The following is a 5564-nucleotide window of genomic DNA, read 5'->3' on the forward strand; positions in this document are numbered from 1 at the left end:
AGACATAAAACAACAATGTTCCTGAGATCCAAAGATGGCAAGACTTCAGTTCATTTACTTTGGACACATCGTCTGGAAAGACCAGTAGATAGAAAAGGACATTATGGCTGGTAAAGCAGAGGGTCAGCAAAGGCAAGGGAAACTCTGTGAGATGAACTGATGCAATACTTACCACAACAGACATACTGTTGTTGTTATTAAGCGCCATCGAGTCTGTACTGACTCATAGCAACTCTATGTACAACAGAATGAAACACTGCCTGGTCCTGCACCAACTTCACAGCTGTTGCTATGCTTGAGCCCATTGCTGTTGTCATTGTGCCAATCTATCTCATTGGGGACCTTCCTCTTTTTCTCTAACTCTGTACTTTACCAAGCATATCCTTCTCCAGTGACTGGTCCCTCCTGACAATATGTCCAAAGTATGAGAGACAAAGTCTGGCCATCCTGGCTTCCAGGGAACATTCTGGCTGTACTTCTTCCAAAACAGATTGATTTGCTCTTTTGGCAGTTCATGGTACTTTTAATATTCTCCTCCAACACCATAACTCCAATGCATCAATTCTTCTACATACTAGCAATCATGTATATGGCCCAGGACTGGGCAACATCTTGCTCTGTTATACATAAAGGCTCCACAAATTGGCTTCTGCATGAATCAGAGGCAACTTAATGGCAACTAAGAAAGACAAGTCAACAAGACTCTGTCCTCCTCCTGTCCATCCTTCGCCACAAACCACATCTCCCTAAGTATTTGCTTGAAACCCTTGAAAGAATTCTCTATAGGATTGCCTACAACTCAAAGTCTTGCCTCTTTTGCAATTGTCTTAGTTCCTCACAGCCCACCTCTCCTCCATCACTGTCCCATTCCCAGACCATGGCAGGCCCTGTCCTGCCTCAGTACTTCTGCCTGTGCCATTGTCTCCACCTGGAATGTTCCTGTCCACCTGTGCTTATCTGCTTAATTAACTCCCACTCTCTTTCCCACTGAGTCCACAGCCCACCACCATATAATGGGTTGATTGTTTTCCTTCCCCACCTGGGCCTGGAAGGCAGGCATTTGTAGTTTCCTCTTTGTATCCTAAGGGCCTTACAGGTGCTTGGGTACTGACAAGCCCTGGAAAAATATTTTAATTGTAGCTTGAGAACACATCTTTATTTACCATTTGCAGTCTTTTCCCCACCCATTTTTAATTTGCATTTTATGTTTTATGAAGAGGTTGAAGTTTCACTTGGAATCATGATGAGAAACAGTTTGGAATTCTACTATAATCAAGATTTCGGGGCTCCATGGAGTTGGAGTGACCCACCCAGACCATGGATCTTCTTTTGAATCTTGAACCTTGAGCATACTGATACCCTGGAGCTCACCTTTCAGTCAAAATGGTAAAGACCATTTTGCCTGGGGTTTTATGGTTTCCTGGTGTGGCACTGTAGAATCAGCATCAGACTGCGGACCTCCAGGTGAGCAGTTCAAACCCACCAGCTACTTCTCTGAAACCCTATGTAAAGTCACTATGAGTCAGAACCAACTAGAGGCAGCTAAACAGCGGCAACAACAACAGCAACAGCCAGTTTCCATAAACAGAAACACCAGGGCCAGGTTAGAAGCTGCGCTTCAGGGCGAATTGTGATTGTGCAGCACCATTCAAGCCCCATTTCCATGGCGACGTCACCAACACAGGGTATAAGTTATCTTTGGAACACCTTGACTCTCTACTCAGAAGGGCTCTCCAATTTGCAAATCAATTCATATCATTGGATTAATATGATTTTTTTTCTCAACGTAACTTTCAAGAAGTCTTTCTTTTTCTAAAGTATACACGAAATTTTGATCATGTAGCTAGGCTAGGTAAATAGAAATTCCAATTTTCAAACTGTTTACCAAAACATGAGCTTCTCCAGCTTCCTTGACTCAATGGGGGGTGGGGGAGTGGGGTGTGAAATCAGAGTTGTCCTTGTTGAGGCAGCACAACCACACAGAAGGTGCTGTCCGTCAACCTCAATGAGAGGAGGACTGACCACACCTGCCTTTTGCCAAGGACCATGAAGGATTCCGCTATGGTGAGCTATAATCTACAAACAGAAAAGGAAGGGTGGCATGTAATTAGAAGTTCATGGATGCTAGTTCCAGTTGGTTAATAAATTCCCAATTATATAAACCCCTAGAAATGCTCACTTTGGCAGATAAATCCTGGGTCAGACACAAGGCATGTAGGTCACTAGCAAGAGACCTAAGCCAGCTGGTGGACATACATAGGGACTCCGAGTGACAAGGCCCCAAGCTTACGCAGGTGGAAGCCTAGCAGGTTGGAGAAGGAGTGCTTTTACTGCTTGCGTCCAGAGATCCTCGGGTTTTCTTAGAGCTGTTTCTGTAACTGCATCTATGTGCTCTCCTTGTACATTGTAAGGGCGATTCATCTGAAAGAGTAGGCCCAGAGCAGTGCAGTACAAGGCCCCTGGATCATACACCACAGCCAAGCTGGGATCTGGGAAGGCTAGCACACACCTCTCAAGTTCATGGAATTTTAAGGTCTTTCTTGGGTTTGTCCCTAGGTGAACACCTCACAAAAGAGGCCTAGAGATCTTCCTCCAAAACCTCAGCCACTGAAATTTCTACAGAGCACAGTTCTACTCTGACACACATGTGGTCACCCTGAGTCAGATTCCACTTGGCAACAGTTGGTTACTGGGTTTCAAAGGCATATATGAGTAATGGACCTTCATTTCTCAGTTTCATCCCTGAGACTCTTTCAGATGGATCTTCCTAAAAACCTATAAGCAGAGGACAGAGATGTAGCTATACACACAGCCCTAGGAAACCCCAAGACTCTCCATGTACAAAAACACCTGTGTGAACCCCACCCCTGAAAAATAACTATGACTGCATGTTTTTGTCTGTTCATCCAAGCACATGCCTTTCACAACAGTGGAATCTTACTGTTTCACGAATGGTTTCTTTTTCTTTTAACAGTAAATGAATATCATTCCATGCCCAGAGTTTTCAATGGTCCAATTGCCATTTTGAATGTGGCAAAACACTATGAAGTTATTTCTTAAAGGAGACATGCCTTTTCTTTCCAAAACATTTCAGAATGCACTGGAACACAATGGAATCATTTTGAAAAGTGTTCCAGGAGAGGTGAAGCACTAGGAGGGAGGGGGGCAGTTCAGGCCCTAACTCTCAGCTTCCTCCTACACAATCCTCCTCTGCCCTTATCTTTTCCCTCTGGGGAACTGTTGAGTCTCCATCTTAACAGAAAGCACTTAAATCTAAGTTCTTCCAGTGCCCTATCCTGTGAGTGATTCCACTTGAAAATAGTCTGTCAAGAAAAATATTTCTGTCAAGAAAAACATGGTCTGGATGTAGTAGCTCAAAATACCAACTAGAGAGTGAAGGAGTCTTCACATCAAGCATCAATGCTATCCCCTTTGTTCACAGGATAGATAGGGATGGGCAGCTTAGACATTGGTACCTAAAATCAGGGGATAATAAAAGAATGAAGTGACTGGCTTACAAATTATCAAGAAGGAGTTTAGTTTAAGAGTGAGTGGGGGAAGGTAGAGTCCCCAGTGAATAGTTTTCATCTTGTCTGATGGGTCTTGTGAAAAGAGATGGGGATAAGATTCTTACAATTTGATAATGAGTAATTGTTATCATGACTAATTGCAACTGTCAGAACTGTAAAGGCAGAAGTTTTGTGAAAAACAAAACAAAACAGGAGAGTAGTTAGTCTTACAGTCCAGGAACAGAGGACCCTAGGGCCATCAAGGGAGAAGAGCACAAATGGAATGTGGGACCCTATCCAGAGAAGCACGACACCAGAGATGGAGGCAGAGATGAGGACATGAAGAGAGGGAGCAGCTGGGGACTCTGGACTCATGGAAAGAGAGGGACTGAGTGCTAGCAGCCAGGAGACAGGCTTGCAGAATGTGCCCTTTGGTTGTTTAAATGATTATGTATTCCTGAGTGTTTTTGTGTTCATCTCACCACCCTTCCCCCCCCAAAAAAGAAAAGAAAAGCAGAGGGAATGGAAGTAATACTTTTGAATGATGATGCATGGAGGAGATTGTAAGCATGGCAATGAAATAATGGTGGAAAGCTAATGTTCTCCCATGTAAACTATCACTCAGTTCACAATAAACAACTTAAAAAAAATAATGAATGAATGAAAAATCATGGTCCAAGAAGTGGCTTGAAACAGGTTACCTTGCAAATACAAGGTGTACAAGCTCAGATAGAAGTGTGGATTGTTACAATTATGTTGTTCTCATGTGTCTTACTTATATTATAATAGTTGGGTATGTTTCTGAAATTAAAGTGAAAACAGATTTAAAAAGTCTTTGATGGTTGTGGGGTAAGAATTTGGTCTCTGCCTTGAGATGTAACTTCTAAACCTGAGAAACAACCTCGAAAACCTGGGATTTTTCCCAAGTGTTTTTGAAGGACCCCAGACCGTACCTGAGGGTTCATGACTCATGCTGAGTGGAGACTGACTATGCTAAGAGGTTCACTAGGTGAACTCTACTGACCTTAGGGGAAGTGTACCTGACCCAAGTCATGGTATTTTCAATAGCCTCATATGCATGCAAAAGTTGGAGAGTGAATAAGGAATACTGTACAAGAATTGATGCTTTTGAGTTATGGTGTTGGAGAATATTAAAGTATCATGGACTGCTAGAAGAAAAACAAATGTGTTTTGGAGGAAGTACAGCCAGAATGCTCCTTGGAAGCTTGGATAGCCAGACTTTGTCTTTTACACTTCAGACATGTTATCAGAAAGGATCAGTCCTTAGAAAAGGACATCATGCTTGCTAGACTGATGGGTCAATGAGAAAGAGGAAGACACCCAATGAGATAGATCGGCACTGTGTCAGCAGCAATGGACTCAAGCTTAACAACGATTGTGAAGACGGTACAGCACCGGGCAGTGTTTTGTTCTGTTGTGCACTGTTTGCTGTGGGTCAGAACTGACTCAATGGCACCTAACAACAACCACACTGATAGGACTCCATGAATGAAAATCCTTATTCAAAACTGGAATTATATGCACAATTATAGGGATTAGGAGTCCAACACATATTTTCAAAGGACACAATTCAATCCATAAACGTGCTTGATGCATATTGTTTTTTGTGTGTCATTGGCTCCTAGAAAGTGTATAGGACAGAGTAGAACTGCCCCGTAGAATTTTGTACACTATAACACTTACAAGTCCTGGTGTGGCCCTATAGGATAATGCATTGGACCGCAAAGTCAGCTTGAAACTCAAGGTCAGCAGTTCAAACCCCCCAGCTGCTCTTCGGAAACCCTAGACAGGGTCACTATGAGTTGGATTCAACTCTGTGTTGTTGTTTTGTTGTTGTTAGGTGCCATCGAGTCAGTTCTGACTCATAGCGACCCTGTATAGGGTTTTCAAAGAGAGGCTGGTGGATTTGAACCATCAACCTTGTGGTTAACAGGCCAATGATTATCCCACAGCACTACAACAGACTGTTGTTGTTAGGTGCCATCAAATTGGTACCAACTCATAGCGACCCTATTCACAACAGAATGAAACACT

This window comes from Chrysochloris asiatica, unplaced genomic scaffold (assembly GCF_000296735.1).
Source record: "Chrysochloris asiatica unplaced genomic scaffold, ChrAsi1.0 scaffold00418, whole genome shotgun sequence".
Taxonomy (NCBI): Eukaryota; Metazoa; Chordata; class Mammalia; order Afrosoricida; family Chrysochloridae; genus Chrysochloris; species Chrysochloris asiatica.